Genomic DNA, 21,438 nt, shown 5'->3' with positions numbered 1-21,438 from the left:
TTTTAAAACAAAAGCCAAGCCATGAAAAGGATATTATTAGGACAATTAATTGTGAAGAATTGGAAAATGTGGAAATGCAGAAAATCATTACCTAAAAAAAAATATAAAATATGCCTGTACTTATAAATAAGAGAATGAGCTTTGTAAATAGTTATTAAATCTATTTATAAGGCAACAATAATAATAAATAGCTACTATTTACTAATAGTAATAAATTAATAGGCAACCATAGTAATAAATTAATAGCTATTATTTACTGAGTAACTACTGTGTGCCTGATATTGCTCTAATATTTTTATATGTGTTATTTTACTAATCCTTGCAATATTCCTACTAGGCAGGTGCTTTTTAGAGACACTAAAATAAAGCAAAGGTTTCACGTATGCAGCCTCACACTCTGAGCGGTGAGTAAGAATAACAGAGAAGTTATAGGTTGAGAGGACAGACTCAGCCTAAATGAAGGATGTAGAGAGGAGGTGACACCATGACATTTAGTATCTGACTGTGCTACTTCAAAGGCTTTTAAAGGCTTTTAAAGTCAGCTATCCAAGTTCATGAAGAAAATGTGTAAATTACAGTTATGGAAAGATTTTTTTCAATTTTATAAAATGGAAAGGATGAGGAATAAAGAACTAATACTTTTAAGATACAGACTCTTTCCAGTAGCAAAAATGTATAAACCTCATGAATATGCAATGAATTCCATAAACAGTCCAGAAAGGTAAACACACTGTATAATAAAGGAGAATGAAATAGATTACAGCAAAACAATAAAGGCAGGTTTGTGTTGAATTAATTAGAAACTGCTGTGTATTCTTTGAAGGATTTGTATTGATCTGTGTTGGAGAGTCATTAATATGTATTATATGTAAATAAATTTAAGAACTTGTGAGGATCAAATGAATGATGGACATGAGAGAAATATGATATTAAAGCATTAAACAGATATAATTTTAATCCCTCTTCTTAGCAAAAACAGTTATTTGATCAGATACTGCAACAGATTTTTAAAAAAATAATGGCCTTAATTTACCTTTAAAGGGACTATGAGATACCCAGTAAGGTGTGTGTGTATAAGAGAGAGAGAGAAACTACATTTGAAAGGAAAGGCTCTGGATTCAGACTTCACTAACTAGTTTTGGAAACTTGGTAATTACCCTCTGGGAGCCTCAGTTTATCAGAAAGCTATGTTCTCCATTATCACTCACATCACTTTTACATGAGAGTCCTTTTTATTTTAAGGAATAAAACACAGTTGAAGAAATTCCATTCCTCTTTCATATCCCATCTCTTCCTCCCCAGAAATGACTGCTATTCTGAATTTGGAGTACATCCTTCCATTTATGATTTTAAACATTTACCACATATATGTATATTTGTAAATGATATGTAATATCATTAAGCTGAGATTAAAGATGCCTTAACATATCTTTATCAGTATTTAATTTCACTCTGCATTCGTTTTTCAAATTTTATCCAAGTTGATACATAAAGACCTATTATTGTTGTTGTTCAGTCACTAAGACTCTTTGCAATCAATCCCATGGACTGTAGCCTGCCAGGCTCCTCTGTCTTTGGAATTTCCCAGGCAAGTATACTGGAGTGGGTTGCCATTTCCTTCTGCAGGGTATCTTCCCAGACCAGGGATTGGACCTGCATCTCCTGCATTGGCAGGTGGATTCTTTACTACTGAGCCACCAGGGAAGCTCACATAAAGATCTAATTCACTCATTTTAACATTTGAATTTTATTTGCTCTACAGCCCATTTCAATGAGACTTATGGACTTGCTTTCTACTGGAATTGGTCTTTCCAACATCATCAATTACCCTTACTTTGAAATTCAGTGGACACTTTCTTCTGTAATCTTGAATTCCTCAGAGCTTGAATCTAGAGCTAAACACTCTCTCCGCCTTCCTGCTTTTCTTTTGGGTTATGTGAAGCAAGCTTGCCTGGTACCTCTTTGAAGAGCTTTCAGTTTCCTGTACTGCCCGTTCTCATCCAGATTCTAAATATTGAAGTTCCTCAGGGCTTTAACTCAGATTCTTTTCAATTTTTTAAAAAAATACATTTCTCTTTGAATGATTCATCCATCTCCATGTCTTTAGAAGTATCTCTATGCTGATGTCTCCCAAATCTGTATGCCTTCAGTACTGACCATTTCTAGAAACTTATATATTTAATCTCTTTTTTGTTTTCTCCTTTATATTATCTCTGTATGTCCTTGATATATTTTTTTTCTTTCCTTCAGAAACTTCTCCTCCCTTACTCTACCTCTAATGCACAGACATGTTTGAATTGGAACTATTTCAAAGTGCGTTGCAAATCTTCCCACTTGTTTTGGTCTGTATCACTACAATCCTAGTCCAGGCTCTCCTGAATATTTGAAATAACCTCCTATCTGGTGTCCCTGAGTCTTTTCTTGCCCCTCTACTCCATTCCGCACATAAAAACAAAATGGTATTTTAAAATGCAAATTTGATTATGTGGCTCCACCTCTGAGATTCTTTTAAACACTTTTCATTATCTTTAGAATAACAATTAATAGCTTGATTAGGTCCTTCAAGGTCCCAAATGATAGGGCCCTCCTCAAATCTGTAACTTCAGCAAGAGTCCCCTCTCTTTCTTTCTCTTCATTTTCTCATTGTAAAGGAGCTTTCAGTTCAGTTCAGTTCAGCCGCTCAAGGTCTTGTATCACAATCAGTGTTTCCCATGTTAAACCCTTAGCATATCATTCATCCTATGGGCAACTTTATTCTTCACATGACTATCAGTTTTCTTTCAAGTCTCATCTTAGATGTTATCACCTCAGATGGCCTTCCACGTCCCAACAAATCTATAATAATCCCCATTCATTATTCTCTGCTGCAGAATTCTGTTTAATGTGTTTTATATCAACTAATGTTAAACGGATTCTGGCCAACATAAGAAAAAAAAAAGTGTTTGGGGTAGTTTCCAAAATTGATATAAATACTGGAGATCTAACCTCAGTAGTTAGAGAGGAACCATAAGAGGCTAAGTGGTCAGACAATCTCAGTCCTGGTCATGTTACAACATCAGCCCAGTATAGTGCTAATGATATTCACTGCTGGGCATTCGTGCCACTCCTCTTGGACTTTGGAGGTTGTCTTAGACAGTATACCTTCTACTCCTAGAATGAATCTACCCTACTTCACGTCCTAGATTCAATTTCTGGGTTGTCATTCAACAGCCGATTTTTCAAACAGAAAGGGTGCTCAGTTGCTAGGTAAAAGAAAGAAGATAAATGAGTCCAGAAGTTCACTATTTCTACAAACAGATTTGTGATTGTCTGTTTATTGATTAGCCTGATTATTTTACATATTCCATGATTAGTGTGTTAGGTTCATAGAGAAAAAACAGTATTTGACTCATCACTCCTAGAATTGACTGAGAAATGAGAAGTGCATAATAAACATTTGTTCCATGTCACTCAACATAACACATTCTTGGTCATTTTAAAAGATGACACACAGCTAGTTAGAGTCTATATGTCACTAAAGGATCTTTGTTTTCAAGCTCACTGTTTTACCTTTAGGAAAACATGTGGCTGCATAGCTAATGTTTTAACTTCATAATTTTTTCTTTTATGGGTTTATGAATGGTGAAGGCAGGAAGATTCACTTTATAGAACTAAAATCTGACCCTAATCAACAGTCTTTAAGAAGAAACTAAAATAGGTTACTAGAATAAAAGCAAAACGTATCTTCAGTGATCTTTAGGTTTAAGTTTGAAGACATATTCTGTTCAAAAGGGCAGTGTTCAAGTGCCCTCTTTGATCATTGATTTAATGGTATTTGTTTTACTGAAAAGAAGGGAACAGAGGTAGACTACATTTTATTGCCTTGTCCATTAGACGTGTGTCTTTGGAGAACTTCCAAATAGAAGAGAGAAAGGCTATACTTTTATTTTCTCAAAAAGTATAATGATGAATTTCTCCTTTTGCCATACTGATGCTTATCTCATTAATATGAAAGAAATAATGGCAAAATAGGATAGCTTCAACAGTATTGCAATATTTTAAATTCTACAGGTGATTACTTTCTCTTTCTAGACTTTGCCTTAGTTTCCATGTGAGATAAAGAGCTTCTGAAATTATTATACTAGCTCAGCAGAAAACATGTCAAACTATAAATGTTCCTTTCATGAAAAATATGTTTACATGGCTTTTGGTTTCTAGCATAGTGAGGACCATAGCATAGTGAGAACTATAGTTCAGATGGCATTACATCTACTACTGTAGGAAAGAATCCCTTAGAAGAAATATAGTAGCCCTCATAGTCAACAAAAGATTCCAAAATGCAGTTCTTAGGTGCAATCTCAAAAATGACAGAAGGATTTATGTTCATTTCCAAGGCAAACCATTCACTATCACAGTAATCCAAGTCTATGCCCCAATCAGTAATGCTGAAGAAGCTGAACTTAAACAGTTCTGTGAAGACCTACAAGACCTTCTAGAACTAACACCCCCCAAAAATGTCATTTTCATTATAGGGGACTGAAATGCAAAAGTAGGAAATCAAGAGATACCTGGAGTAACAGGCAAATTTGGCCTTGGAGTACAAAATGAAGCAGGGCAAAGGCTAACAATGTTTTGCCAAGAGGATGCAATGGTTACAGCAAACACCCACTTCCAACAACACAAGAAGATTCTACACATGGATATCACCAGATGGTCAATCCTGAAATCAAACTGATTATATTCTTTGCAGCCAAAGATGAAGACGCTCCATCAGATTAGATCAGATCAGATCAGTTGCTCAGTCGTGTCCGACTCCTTGTGACCCCATGAATTGCAGCACGCCAGGCCTCCTTGTCCATCACCAATTCCTGGAGTTCACTCAGACTCACGTCCATCAAGTCCATGATGCCATCCAGCCATCTCATCCTCTGTCGTCCCCTTCTCCTCCTGCCCCCAATCCCTCCCAGCATCAGAGTCCTTTCCAAGGAGTCAACTGTTCGCATGAGGTGGCCAAAGTACTGGAATTTCAGCTTTAGCATCAGTCCTTCCAAAGAACACCCAGGACTGATCTCCTTTAGAATGGACTGGTTGGATCTCCTTGCAGTCCAAGGAATTCTCAAGAGTCTTCTCCAACACCACAGTTCAAAATCATCAATTCTAAAAAAAAAAAAAAAAAAAAAGCATCAATTCTTCAGCGCTCAGCTTTATTCACAGTCCAACACTCACACCCATACATGACTACTGGAAAAACCATAGCCTTGACTAGGCGGACCTTTGTTGGCAAAGTAATATCTCTGCTTTTGAATATGCTATCTAGGTTGGTCATAACTTTCCTTCCAAGGAGTGTCTTTTAATTTCATGTCTGCAATCACCATCTGCAATGATTTTGGAGCCCAAAAAAATAAAGTTTGACACTGTTTCCCCATATATTTCCCATGAAGTGATGACACCAGACATGATCTTCGTTTTCTGAATGTTGAGCTTTAAGCCAACTTTTTCACTCTCCACTTTCACTTTCATCAAGAGGCTTTTGAGTTCCTCTTCACTTTCTGCCATAAGGGTCGTGTCATCTATACAGTCAGCAAAAACAAGACTAGGTGCTGACTGTGGCTCAGATCATGAACTCCTCATTGCCTTACTCCTAAATTCAGACTTAAATTGAAGAAAGTAGGGAAAACCACTAGACCACTCAGGATGACCTAAATCAAATCTCTTATGATTTTACAGTGGAAGTGACAAATAGATTCAAGGGATTACATCTGATAGACAGTGCCTGAAAAACTGTGAATGGAGGTTTGTGACATTGTACAGGAGGCAGTGATAAAGACCATCCCCAAGAGAAAGAAGTGGAAAAAGGCAAAATGGTTGTCTGAGGAGGCCTTATCAATTGCTGAGAAAAGGGAATCTAAAGGCAAAGAGGAAAAGGAAAGATATATACCCATTTGAATGCAGAGTTCCAAAGAAGAGCAAAGAGAGATAAGAAAGCCTTCCTCAGTGATCAATGCAAAGAAACAGAGAAAAAAAAAAGAATTGGGGGCGGACTAGAGATCTCTTCAAGAAGATTAGAGATACCAAGGAAATACTTTATGCAAAGATGGGCACAATATAGGGCAAATGGTATGGGCCTAACAGAAGTGGAAGATATTAAGAAGAGGTGGCAAGAAATACACAGAGGAACTATACAAAAAATATCTTCATTACACAGATAACCATGATGGTGTGATCACTCACCTAGAGCCTGACATCCTGGAATGCAAAGTCAAGTGGGCCTTAGGAAGCACCACTACTAACAAAGCTAGTGGAGGTGATGGAATTCCAGTTGAGCTATTTCAAATCCTCAAAGATGATGCTGTAAAAGTGCTACACTCAATATGCCAGAAAATTTGGAAAACTCAGCAATGGCCACAGGACTGGAAAAGGTCAGTTGTCCTTCCAATCCCAAAGAAAGGCAATGCCAAAGAATGTTCAAACTACTGCACAATTGCATTCAACTCAGTTCAGTTCAGTTAAGTTGCACAGTCGTGACTGAGTCTTTGCAACCCCATAAACTGCAGCACGCCAGGGCTCCCTGTCCATTACCAACTCCTGGAGTCCACCCATGTCTGTTGAGTTGGTGATGCCATCCAACCATCTCATCCTGTGTTGTCCCTTTCTCCTGCCCTCAGTCTTTCCCAGCATCAGGGTCTTTTCCAATGAGTCAGCTCTTCCCATCAGGTGGCAAAAGTATTGGAGTTTCAGCTTCAATATCAGTCCTTCCGATGAACAGCCAGGTCTGATCTCCTTTAGGATGGACTGGTTGGATCTCCTTGCAGTCCAAGGGACTCTCAAGAGTCTTCTACAACACCACAGTTCAAAAGCATCAGTTCTTACAGCATTCAGCTTTCTTTATAATTCAACTCTCACATCCATACATGACCACTGGGAAAACCATAGCCTTGACTACTTTCTTGGCAAAGTAATGTTTCTGCTTTTTACTATGCTGCCTAGGTTGGTCGTAACTTTGCTTCCAAGGAGTAAGCATCTTTTAATTTCATGGCTGCAATCACCATCTGCAGTGATTTTGAAGCCCAGGAAAATAAAGTCAGCTACTTTTTCCACTGTTTCCCCATCTATCTGCCATGAAGTGATGGGACCGGATGCCATAATCTTAGTTTTCTGAATTCTGAACCATAAGCCAACTTTTTCACTCTCCACTTTCACTTTCATCAAGAGGCTCTTTAGTTCTTCACTTTCTGCCATAAGGGTGGTGTTATCTGCATATTGCCAACATCCGCTGGATCATCGAAAAAGTAAGAGAGTTCCAGAAAAATATCTATTTCTGCTTTATTGACTATGCCAAAGCCTTTGACTGTGTGGGTCACAATAAACTGTGGAAAATTCTGAAAGAGATGGGAATACCAGACCACCTGACCTGCCTCTTGAGAAACCTGTATGCAGGGCAGGAAGCAACAGTTAGAACTGGACATGGAACAACAGACTGGTTCCAAATAGGAAAAGGAGTACGTCAAGGCTGTATATGGTCACCCTGCTTATTTAACTTATATGCAGAGTACATCATGAGAAATCCTGGGCTTGAGGAAGCACAATCTGGAATCAAGATTGCCAGGAGAAGTATCAATAACCTCAGATACGCAGATGATAGCACCCTTATGGCAGAAAGCTAAGAATTAAAAAATCTCTTGGTAAAAGTGGAAGAGGAGGGTGAAAAGCTGGCTTAAAACTCAACATTCAGAAAGCATAGATCATGGCATCCTGTCCCATCACTTCATGGCAAATAGATGGGGAAAGAATGGAAACAATGAGAGCCTTTATATTTTTGGGCTCCAGAATCACTGCAGATGGTGACTGAAGCCATGAAATTAAAAGACTCTTGCTTCTTGGAAGAAAAGGTATGACCAACCTAGACTGCATATTGAAAAGCAGAGACATTACTTTGCCGACAAAGATCTGTCTAGTCAAAACTATGGTTTTTCCAGTATTATGTATGGATAGAGAGTCAGATTATAAAGAAAGCTGAGCACTGAAAAATTGATGCTTCTGAACTGTGGTGTTGGAGAGGACTCTTGAGAGAGGCCTTGGTGTTGAGAGTCTCTTGGACTGCAAGGAGATCCATCCAGTCCATCCTAAAGGAAATCAATCCTGAATATTCATTAGAAGGAGTGATGCTGAAGCTGAAACTCCAATTCTTTGGCCACCTGATGGGAAGAACTGACTCATTTAAAAGACCTTGATGCTGGGAAAGATTGAAGGCAAGAGGAGAAGGAGATTACAGAGGATGAGATGGTTGGATGGCATCACCAAGTTGATGAACATGAATTTGAGCAAGCTCTGGCAGTTTGGTGATGGACAGGGAAGCCTGGTGTGGTGCAGTCCATGGGTCGGAACCCGTCGGACACAACTGAGTGGCTGAACTGAAGTGATATTGAGAATCAAGTAAATTACAAACATGCAGAAATTTAAAAAAATGTAATTTTAAATGAAGTGGTGTTTTGTTTAGGAAGGTAATGGCTGAATCACATGTTAGATACATACTTAACTTTTCAAAAAAGTGTCAACTGTTTTCCAAAGTGGTGGTAACTTTTTACTTCATCACCAGCTTTAGGTGAGTATTCCAACTCTTCTATACCCTTGTCAACACTTGGTATGGCCAAGGCTTTTAAACTTCAGCCAATCAAATATGTATATAGAGGCTGCTCACTGTGCTCTCAGTTTGTATTTCCTGAATGACTAATAATGTTCAGAAATTTTGTTTTGTGCTTGTCTGCCTTCCATATATCTTTTTTAGTGAAGTGTGTTCAAAACTTTTACTGATTTTTTTCATTGGTGATTTTGTTTTCATATTACTGAATTTTGTAAGCTCTTCCTTACATGTTCTAAATACAGTCATTTCCTCTGTTTGTGGCTTGCAAAGTCTGTGGTATATGAAGTCATATATCCATTGAATAAATTGTGCATGTGCATTCATTGATGCTTTCTTTATAGTAATTCATAAGTGGAAACAGCCCAAATTTCCATCAAGAGGTGACTGAGTAAACAAACGAATGTATCCATTCACAGGAATACTACTCAGCAATTAAAAAGGAATACTCTTAACATGTGGGAGCATGAATGAGTGTCAAAATAACTAGGCTGAAACAAGACAGACAAAAATGTACTTACTGTATGATTTTATTTACATAATATTTTAGAAAATACAACCTAATCTATTATGAAAGAAACAAAATTATACTTTGCCTGGGAAGTGGGGTAGGTGGTATGAATTAAAAGGTCCATATTTTGGGGGATAATGAATTGATTCATTATCTTAAAATAGATATAGAAATGCTAAAATTAAGTGTTAGGTGTTAAATGTGTGCAGTTTATCTTTTTATTGTTAGTTATACCTCAGTGATTGTCCTTACAAAAATATACTAGGGGAATTCTTTTTTAAAAGAAATCCAAAGTGAACAATTGTTTCCTAATGCAAATCACCCCTCCACTGCCATCCTGCAAATACAGTATGTGGAGTTGGATTGGGTACAGTTGTCATACGTTAGATGTTTACCTCAGCACCTGGCTTCTCATTGCCCTTGTGGCTTTCCTGAAAGATGTATAGTGCTGTGTCTTTATTTTGCCAGTGGTGCTACACCAGGACACCCTATCTATATCTTACAAAGGCTTTGTCAATCCACATGAATCCCTTGGTTTTACAGTTGTCAACACAAACATACTGCATCCATTTTTCATTTCTTCAAGAAACGTCACCTGGTCAGCTGACAAGGGAGACTTCTCCATTAATTCTGTGGAAGCTTCTTTAGAGAGTTTCAGTTTCCCTTACTACACAGGGAACTGTTACTACTACTGCTACTAAGACTACACAGTACAGCCCAAACCTGTGTAACAGCAGGATTTTTTGCTCTTTTTTCCCATATTTTCATATTAAATTCTATAGCCAAAGCAGACCTTTTTGGCTTTGTTTTAATTTGATCAGACAGTTGTTTAGATTCAGTTCAGTCGCTCAGTCACGTCCAACTCTTTGCGACCCCATGAACCGCAGCACACCAGGCCTCCCTGTCCATCACCAACTCCCGGAGTCCATCCAAACTCATGTCCATTGAGTTGGTGATGCCATCTAACCATCTCATCCTCTGTTGTCCCCTTCTCCTCCTGCCTTCAATCTTTCCCAACATCAGGATCTTTTCAAATGAGTCAGCTGTTCACATCAGGTGGCCAAAATATTGGAGTTTCAGCTTGAACATGTTTAAATTACTGTACCAAATATTTAACTGATGGCTTCATCTTGATTGTAACCCACTTTAGTCTGACACTAGACCAGACTTGTATTCTGGTTAACTAGTAATAGATATTTTCTGCCTTCTCTATTCCTCATTATTTGAATTAAATATTCACAGCTGAAAGCAATTTATTTTAATAGTGATGGATTCCTGCCAAGGGACATATCTGGGATATCCTAGGGGAAAGCAGTATAGGAAGTCAACACTTAAGTGTGATTTGAGAGTGCCAAAGGGCCCTGATGTAAAAATATTGGAAATATTTCCCCTGGCTTGTACTGCCACAGGTGCTGAATTTCCCATGACAGGCATTTTCCTTACAGATCTTACCAAGAATCTATGTGTATTTTTACTTGGCTATAGCATGGTGCTTTCTGGAAAATGAAGCATACAGGTGTCATTTTAGCACAAGGACATTTATAAGATTAATTAAAATTTGTGTCGATTTTATACTGAAAAATGATAACCCCCCTATTGCCTCAACTTTTAGCAAAAAGATGCATATTAAAGAAGCTTGACACCTAATTAGCATGTTTGCAAAGCTGTTAATTGTTTTTCATTTGTTTTGGGAAGGAAAATCACTTAGTACTTTATGATAGTTAGGGATAATCATAGTTAAGGATAGTGTTTGTACATGGTATGCAGTCAAGCATGTTAATTTGAACTCTTTCTCAAAATGGAAAGGAAATATCCAAAATCATAAAAGAATGAACCACATGATGTAACAGTTTTGCACTATGCATGTTTGTATGCACACGTATATATATGAACATCACATATATGATTAAAAGGCAAATAAACAGGAATCTTATATTTGTAGACTCAGTATTTTTACTTTGGAATGAATAATAATTTCAGAAATATACTTTCTTTGAAAAAAGGAATTTTCATTTTTACAATTCCTTAAAAGGAATTTTAAGATAAGGAATATACCTACATTTATTTCAGGAGAGATTCTGATTTTGTTGCTGGGCCACCAATGAATTTTGTTTCTCCTTCCTGGAAATCAGATCAGATCAGATCAGTCACTCAGTCGTGTCCGACTCTTTGCAACCCCATGAATCGCAGCACGCCAGGCCTCCCTGTCCATCACTAACTCCCGGAGTTCACCCAGACTCACATCCATCGAGTCAGTGATGCCATCCAGCCATCTCATCCTCTGTCGTCCCCTTCTCCTCTTGCCCCCAATCCCTCCCAGCATCAGAGTCTTTTCCAATGAGTCAACTCTTCGCATGAGGTGGCCATAGTACTGGAGTTTCAGCTTTAACATCATTACTTCCAAAGAAATCCCAGGGCTGATCTCCTTCAGAATGGACTGGTTGGATCTCCTTGCAGTCCAAGGGACTCTCAAGAGTCTTCTGCAACACCACAGTTCAAAAGCATCAATTCTTTGGTGCTCAGCCTTCTTCACAGTCCAACTCTCACATCCATACATGACCACAGGAAAAACCATAGCCTTGACTAGATGGACCTTTGTTAGCAAAGTCATGTCTCTGCTTTTGAATATGCTATCTAGGTTGGTTATAACTTTCCTTCCAAGGAGTAAGTGTCTTTTAATTTCATGGCTGCAGTCACCATCTGCAGTGATTTTGGAGCCCAGAAAAATAAAGTCTGACAATGTTTCCACTGTTTCCCCATCTATTTCCCATGAAGTGATGGGACCACATGCCATGATCTTAGTTTTCTAAATGTTGAGCTTTAAGCCAACTTTTTCACTCTCCTCTTTCACTTTCATCAAGAGGCTCTTTAGTTCTTCTTCACTTTCTGCCATAAGGGTGGTGTCATCTGCGTATCTGAGGTTATTGATATTTCTCCTGGCAATCTTGATTCCAGCTTGTGTTTCTTCCAGTCCAGCGTTTCTCATGATGTACTCTGCATAGAAATTAAATAAATAGGCTGACAATATACAGCCTTGACGTACTCCTTTTCCTATCAAGTAAAGTCTGGGTACTGAGGGAAGAAACCCATTATGTGCATTATTAATGGCTGCTTGCTTTGCTGGGTTTATTCACTTATGATATAAGAAAAATTGAGTCTGAACATGATGGCTATCCTAAGGTCCAGGGTGCCATTAGCCTCCTCTAGCTTTAGGGGTCATGTAAAGATGCTTTTGGGAATAGACTCTTGGTCTTTTTAACAAGTTACTGTTTCATATATTCATTAATAATACAATATACTACTGGCATTTTTGAACAACAAAATCTCTCTCTTTTTCTCTCATACATCTCTCCTTCCTGGCTAAAGGATCAGTGGCTATGTAGGAGATTATCAGTTTTCCATATTGTTTCCTATTGGCTATAGGGAGTGCTCTCAAGTTTTTCTCTCTGAGTACCACTCATGAGGCTGAAATTTGAAGAAAGATGAAAGATTATTTCATGCTTAGATCTGTACAGTTTTTAAACTGAAATTTGGAGAGAAGAAGTGGTGGGAGTTTTCAGAGATATATTTACAGACATTTAAAATCTTTGTTGATCAATAAATTACTAATAACACATGGGAATTACAACGAATAGAATATTCTCACTTCTCACTAGAATCATGAGTTGTAAAGGAGGCATTTTATCATTTCATAATTAGAAAAAGGGTTGTCATTTCTCAAGTATAAGGGATATTTTTTAATACTGAGATAAAGGTAAAAGATCAGATATACAAGACAGTGATAGCTGTGTTAATAAGTTATATGGTCTCCTTAAAATTAACATTAACTTTAGTTATATGTTGTAGTAAAACTAGAGGAAAAAAGTTGTTATATTTTATGATTTGTTCTCTTGGTACCTCAGGATGAGATACTATTTGTTAACTAATTGCTAGGTAGTTCCCAAGTTATCCTTTATTAATGAAGCCAAGTTATTTTGCTACAACTGATTTTTATTGAAAAAAAATAAAAAAGGCCTAATGGTCATAGCCTCTATGGGTTAAAATGGACAGAGTCTAATTTAGATCCATTCAGCAGTCCTAGTGAGATGGCTGTGGTGAGTAAGGTGGTAGTCATAATTTATCTGTATTCTGAAAATATTCTGACCAATTTGTTTTCCAAGCCATGAATGAGTGATTTCTAAATGGCTCAGCATTCAGGATGAGTGTTGGCAAGTCAAATCCCACAACACAGGAGGAATAACCTGATGGCAGAAATCTGAAGCCAAAGTCCAGAATGAGACTGTCAATAAGAAATTGCATATTTCATAGCATTTCTATTTAAATCTTTTTCCTTCCCTCTCTCCCTTCCTTCTTTTCTCTTTTCTTCCTTCCCTCTTTTCTTCTTCCTTCCTTCCCTCCTTTCCTCTTTCTTTCTTTCCATTTCCATTTTAAAGAAACCTACAATTCCAGAGCAAGTAAAACAAGAGAATTAGCTCTAGAGAGACTATGAAAAAGAACTTGCATTTTATTTTTCACTTAGTTTTACTTTATTTTCTTATACATTAAATCTCATGGCCATCTACAAACAAAATTGTACAATAGATGGTTTGTGTTTCTGTTGTTTTTAGCACCTCTCTCTCCATTTCTGTACTCCCCACGTTTACACCAGGTACCCAGAGACAGTTTTCTGCATCTTATTTCAGTACTACAAATAAAGCTTTTGTCTATGGAATGTGGAGCTTCCCTGGTGGCTCAGTGGTAAAGAATCTACCTGCCAAAACAGGAGATATGGGTTTGATCCATGGATAAGGAAGATCCCCTAGAGAAGAAAATGGCAACCCACTCCGTATTCTTGCCTGGGAAATCCCATGGACAGAGAAGCCTGGTGGGCTACAGTCCATGGGCCTGCAAGAGTAAGACATGACTTAGCTACTGAACAACAGCTATGGAATACGAATCCCTTTCCATCCAACAGATCTGACAGCGTACCCGTTAATGTGGTGAAAAGCTTTAAAAATACAATAACTTGCCCAACTGCAAGAAATATTTTGCAATGTAATTAGGTGTTAGTGCAATATAATTATAAAGGCATTGTTGCCTCCATTATGTAAACAAACTAATTTTAGAAAGGTCAAGTAACATCATCATACCAATCAGTTAGTAAGTGGTAAGAACTAAAATGGAGGTCTTCTGACTCCCTTCAGTGTTCTTTCCATGGCACTACTCTGGAAAGACATTTATTAGTTAAATCTCATGTGGTATTTATGTGTGATAAAATCTTCCTTTAGCTTTTATCCTAGAATACATTGTATTCCGGACAATTTTTAAACCCATCTGAAATCAAATAGTAGAGTTTCAGTCAGTGGCAAGAGTGTTTTGGCAACAGAAATATTTTTTAGGAAAAATCTACTGACTTCACCTGTAAATGATAAGATTTGCAAAGCAGACCCTTGCAGATATGATCATTTACTTATCCTACTTTTTGATAAAACTTTGTATAATCCTTTTTATCATTCAAATGTTGGCAATAGACATAAATAGGAAATTCTTCATATATAACACAATTATTTGGGACATAGGTTTTGATATGAGACAGAATTGGGGTGAAGTTCTGACTGTGCATCTTATTACTTTTGTGACCAAGGTTTGACTAATTCAGTCTCATTTGCTGCACTGGAACATGGAAATGATCGTCAGATCCTCAGCTTGTATGCCTCATATGGCTGTATTGATTGCTAGCCCTTCAATTATTTAAGAGTCATGATTCTTAAAAAGTTACACCACTTTTCAGATGACCTCTTTATTTCAATATAACACTTTTCTATCCCACACCTTAATAAAGAAATATAATAACATTTGACCCTTTTATTTTAGGCAAAAACATTTTAAAAATCATCAGCTTTTGGTTAGAGAATAGAGTACAAAATAATTTCTAATTGCTGTATTAGCATGATTGCTTTGTGTAATTAGAACTAGCGCGAGGTATGGAGAGGTGGATGCTTCTCTGATACCTCCCTCTCTCTATTGTGAGCCAAACACAAGTTTGACTTATTTCTAAATGCTCTCAGATTTTATTTTTATAGGTTATTGTTGTTGTTTTTCTGTGCTGTAATTATTTTTCATTGCAGTTTCAATGCAGAGTCACCCTGTACCTCCCCCAAAGCTTCCTTGTCTCAGAGTCAATCATTTTCCTCTTCATTTATTCATTCCTTCCCCAGTATGATTTCTTTGTACCCTTTCCACTTACCTCCACTTGCTATTTAGTCATACTTTCCTCCTTGTTCAATACAATAAACTGTTGTGATATTTCATGTTATTTAAATTGCTTATATTTTTCTATCTTTGAAAATTGTTTGAGAGTCTTGGGTTGAGATGAAATGCATCATAATTGTTCCCATTAAAATTAATGGAAATATATATATATATATAAATATTTAATAGCTTTTTAACTAATGGCAAGGGTTTTTTATGAGCAAATTAAAAGCATTTTATGAGAGATACCAGTCAATAAATAATTAATGCCCGTAGTCCACTAAGTGCTCCCCTGCCCACAACCACTCTGGCTATCTGAGTCCCCCTCAAGAGTGCCCTCTCCAGGTTCTCCTCAACACAGAACTGGACTCAGAATCCTCCTCCATCATGGTTAGCCTGCATTCTAAATGGTCCGTGCTTTTGTTATACCTGTTGTTTAATATTATGAATACTCTTCCTCATGATGATAAAAATAGAACCTATCCCAAAAGGTTGTTTCAGGATCGTTGTTGTTGTTGTTTCAGGTTGTTTAGGGTTAGGAATGAAATTCTATAATACATGCAAGGAATACTTAAAAAATCAATATATTTGTATAAGCAAACCCTTAAATATACCAGTTTTACAATATGTTGTAGTAAACACAGTCTTCTACATTTGATATCTTCAGTTATGATTCATTAATGTGGAATATTATGTTTGCCTTTGAATTGTCTATGTATTGCATAAAATTGAAAATAAATAACAACACAGTTAAAATTATAATATTTGCAATTGATTTTTTTAAAGAACTTAAAGTAAATGTGTTTAAATATGTGTATATAATCATTTAATATTATAATCAGTGCAGAATTATAATTTTATTGATAGAAGTTTCATGGAATCAGTATATGACTCAAACTTATATATATATTGATTATCTTGGATGGTTTAATTTATATATGGTATTTACATGATTTGTGCCAACAAATGTAAAAAATGCAAATATTTTTGTTGCTAGTACCATGAGAGATCCACAGCAACATTTAAATAATTTGACAAATCTTGAACTATTAGGAGAAAAACAACCAATTTTGCCTCTTTATGCTCACCTACATCCTTAACTTTAGTTACTTACTTTATCTACTCATAGTGAAGATTCACTGAACAAGGGTACCTGTCACCTCTATAGACTACATGGGTGCCCAGCATGTTTTTGGACAGCTCATGTATGCAGCCTCTAAATGCAAGCTATCTAGATCTGGGATGACCCTGGGCTGAGAGACCCAGAAGTTACTCAGACTCTTTGTATCTCAGTTTTCTCATCTGTGAAAAAAAAAAAAGGCTAAAAATTGCATACACCTCATAGTGTTGTAGTGAAGACTTAGTTCATACATTTAAAACTTTAGGATAGCACCTGGAATACAGCAAATGTTCTATTAAAGTAAGCTATTTTTGAAAATAACTATTGCCATTTTATAGCCCATTGAGAAGAAATAAGTGGCATCTGTTTGGGCATTGAAGTGTGTACCTGACCACATGTATTTTTAATACTGATAGTTTGATTTCCTTAAACATGGATAAGATGTGAATAAAAAAGGTCCAGGATATTTTTAATTGTTTGATGTTAACTAGTATTCTTTTACTGTTGAATTTAAAATAAAAAAAAAATAACCTCCTAGCTGGGATTTTTGTATTCTGGGCTTTTTGAAATGGAAATGATTGAGATAGGATGGGGGTTATTGATGATAGAATATGTGTCATAAATTCCATATTGATCTTCTTAAATTCATTAATTAAATTTCACTGGAAATGAAGAAGAAGCTCAAGGCTGTGAAATATGTGAAAGATTCCTGGGCAAAGTAGTCTCTTCTGATGGCAATAACAGGTACAATTAGATGTGGCTTCTTGAAGAACTGGAAACTGAATTAGAGACATTTCTAAAAAGAGCTAAAATTTTTGAGTATGAGGAATTACAGGCCCAGATGAATGAGAAAAGTGTGCAAGATAGAGAATAACTGTAAGATATAATGAAGAGTGTGATACAAGAGAATGCAGGAAAGGAAGATATGACAAGTGGTATAAAAGATGTGAGAAAAAAATGAGAAATGTTTTAGGAAGTGAAAATTATGAAGTTTATAAGAACTAGAACAAGAAGAAACGATTAAGAAGTAAATGATGGAAGAGAGATTTTAGAACCTATGGGAAAGGAAATATTATAGCAAAAGACCCAGAAAAAACACAGCAGTGAACCTAAGGTGTAAATGAATATTTTCAGAAAGACATGATAGAAATATAAGGAAGAAAACAAAGGGAAAAATACAAGGAAACAAAAGTTAATAAAGCAATGCTGTACTGAAGTCTGTTAAATGTCAGTTTCTGCCAAAAGCTTATATTCCTTTAATATTTTAATAAATTCATTACTTGTTCTTTGAAAAGATGACATGTATTAGTATTGTCAACCAATTTTCAAGTTTGAGAAACATTCTTCCTCAGTTAATCTATTGTTTATTTGTTCAAACACTACACTAATAAACAAGCAATTATTCTATTATTCTAAACAAATATGTTAATCACTTCCTAAGGTCACCTTTTCAGAGTATTACTAGGAGTGATTACAAGATTAAAGAATGAAAAGAAATGAAGCCAAGAATATGCAAATGAATTTACATTAATTACCTTACAATGGCAAGGATGAATGATCTTATTTTTAAATCAAAAATTACTCCTGAAATAGCAGTTCACCATTGACACCTGTTGTCATGGTGCTTCTGAAGTGACATTTGAAAAGATCACTATATGCTTTAAATATAGACACAGTATTAGCTCATCCTTCTGAAGTATTCGACCATGTCAGATTATAAACATACAACGTATATTTATTGAATTTGTCTTGCTGTCCAGCCTTAGTCAAGGCTTTTGAAATACAAAAATAATAAAACTAAATTGCTAATCCAATGAGTTTTTGGTTTAATGAAACAGATATCTGAAACAACTTTAATATAATATATATGTTATCATAAATTGGTGAGGGTGAGACAAGGAAAGATGAAAGTAATGAGTTAAAAAAAGCTAATTGGAGTAGGTGTTCTTTAAACAGGATCTCAAACGATTTAAGATGGGATGGCTAAATTATTCCTCATAAAGAAAAGGACAAGAGGAAGGCATCTTCAGCTGGAAAACGCAGGGTATTATACGTATAACAAGTGGAATTCTTGTTTTTTGGGGTGAATTTTCAGGATCCTAAGATTCTCTTTGGCATTCTTTTAAGTTTGCATCATGACCTAACCTGATAAGTTAAAGAATTAATAACACCAAGTCACTGGGAGCAATGTAATTTAATTCATCCTGAAGCAAGACATGCTTTCTTACATTTCTTAAATATTCACTGGTACTTTTACATATTAGTGATAGAAAGATGTTACTTCTGGCTGAGACCTGAGTACACTACACTAGGGAAAGCAATTAATTTTAGCATTATTTTAAAGGGAAATTTTATTTTATTTTTATTTATTTATTTTTTAAATTTATTTGTTTTAAATTTTGTTTTATGCTTACTTACATCTGATTGTAATGGAATCAAATTGTAATTACATCTAATTGTACAACCCAGTGGTTAGATTAACAACATACACAAACCATCCCATACACAAAATTTTTCATCCCAGAGGGGAAAAGCAACCCCAAAAATAGTTTTGTTTAATCTACAGCTTTTGAGTATCTGGTATTATGTGCTTGACACTGAGTGATGCTAAACGGTAGGCATGAACTTGTTTAAAATGCTGTCTCTTCATTTTCTTCAAAAGGAAAAGTACATAGAAAGCTGTATTAGAAGAACTTGCATATGTATGAAGGGGGAAAGGATAATCTAGTTGGAAAGAGCACATAGTGAGGAGCTGTTTCTAGAAACTGTATTTGCATAGTGAAACTGCCATTTATATGCATATTGTGTGCTTATTTTGGGAAAGGGAACTCTGGAGAGGGTAATGAAGGTTTATGGGGTTAAAGTCATTCTTTGGTGACACCACTGACTATAATCAAAGCATTTACTTTGAGAAAAAAGTGAAAAAAATTACATTGGGATATCATTCAGTAAGCCTAGGACAAATCCAATTAAAACGATCCTGTGGTGAAATGTTGGCTAGGCAAAATACAAACACTTAAAGTAATTCTGCTAAACAATACTCTAATCTGGATAGGAAAATTCAAATACGCAGCAAAACTATTGTAAGAATAAACCTCAATATAAATTTATTTGGGAATTCTTAGTAGCAGAAGGGGTACTATACATAAAGGAATGATGCTCTGAAGGTATTTATCTTTCTTTATCTAAGAATCGTAGAGAAGATGTCTCACAGTTAGAGCCCTGGAGTACAGAGACCACAAACACATTTCATTGTTTACAGTTCAAAATTACTATTCAAAATATGTGAGAAAGATAAACTGCTTTAATAAGCCAGAGAGGGACCTGGATAAGGAGGTAAAATATTGAGTAAAAATATCAGAATGAACAGAATGAACTTTGCAGAGAGCAAGTCATGTTTAACTATTAATCCTAAATGCTAGCAGAATATTCCCCCACACTCTAGCCTACTTGTCAACTCTGCACCACACAGGAACTGAGCAAGTCTTCTGAAGTAAGTTTTCTGTCCCCATTCTCTTGTGCAGTAATAGTTAAGACTGTAATATTTTAACGAATTAGCATTTTGGTGCAAGGATGCATTAGTCGCTTCATATTTATTGCTTTAATAATATATCACAGTTCCTAGCTAGCACAGGGTCTCTCCCCTTGGAGAATTTGAATAGTAAGCACATGCAATTTAGAATTTTAAGACTAGTGGAAAGTGAGGAAATGTACCATACATCTTGTTGCTTGTGTTTGCCTCTCTGCAGAAGGTAATATACTGATTAGCAACAAAGTTTAATGATGGTTCTATTTAGAGGAAGCTTATAGAATGGTTAACTAATGATTGTCTTGTTGCTAGGAAACAAAAAATGTTATTACCATAAGTAAGATGTCAACACAAGAGTAGAGTCCTTTTAAGTCTAGAGTGAATTCTTACTGAATGATTTTTTGTGTGTTTGTTCATGTTTTTCTTAAAAGTATATTTATCATTGGCGTTTCCCACCTAGAAGATAAATGCAGTCTCATTTTTTTTTAAGTGACATTAAATTGGTTTGGGACATATTCTAACTCCCATCAATTTTTCCTCTCTTGTGAGAATATTTATGACAATACGTGACATACTTTCTGAAAAAAAGCTTCAGTTTAAGGTTCAGAAGTACTTCCTGCCTTTAATTTTCCTTTAGAATCCCATTTGCCATTCGGTGAACATTTATCGAGTGTTACTGTGTTCCTTGTATTGACCTAAGGATTGTTGGGGAATACTGTAGTTTTCTGCTTTCAGCTGAATTTGGGAGATAAGACTTGCCACAGCAGAGAGTCAGAGGAAAAGCTAGGAGAGTTCACAGGAGGGAACAATTACTTTCAGTTGAGAAATCTGGAAAAACTTCAAGGAGGATATAGTATTTGTGTGAAGTCTTGGAGGATAATTTTGGGTAATTGAAAAAATGGGATTCAGGGAAGTACATACAGTCACAAGTGGAAGGTATATATAAAAAATAACTCAGAAACAGAAACACTGTACATGTTCTTGAATTAACATGCTTTTGATTGCCTGCACTGTTTAAGACTCCTTCTCTGGACATTACACCTATTTTGAATCATACCATTCATTGGCCAGTTGCCAAGTGGAATCTGTCTTTCAAAACTTCAAACTAAGAAATAAAGGCACTGAGGTAAGATGGTAGACATGAGTTTGTAAAAATATCACATGGAGTCAGGACAGTGAAAACTTTGTTTTTGATATATTTACTGCTGAGAAGCAAAGAAAGTTTTAAAAGGTTGCCTGAATTTTCAGTAGTTTTCCAAGTTTCATCTTCAGGTTTCATGTGATTTAACTCTATTTTGGTCCTATTTAAAGACTATGCCCTTTCAATAAACTCTCCTTTTATGAACTACTTGTGTGTATTTTGTTCCTTGAAATCAGATTCTTGACTAACATATTATGATCAAATGATGAATCTAGATTGATTTGTGCCC

The sequence above is a fragment of the Bos mutus genome, chromosome 4 (genome assembly GCF_027580195.1).
Source record: "Bos mutus isolate GX-2022 chromosome 4, NWIPB_WYAK_1.1, whole genome shotgun sequence".
In the NCBI taxonomy this organism is placed as follows: Eukaryota; Metazoa; Chordata; class Mammalia; order Artiodactyla; family Bovidae; genus Bos; species Bos mutus.
The sequence above is the reverse complement of the archived record's forward strand: the minus strand, read 5'-3'. Positions refer to the sequence as shown.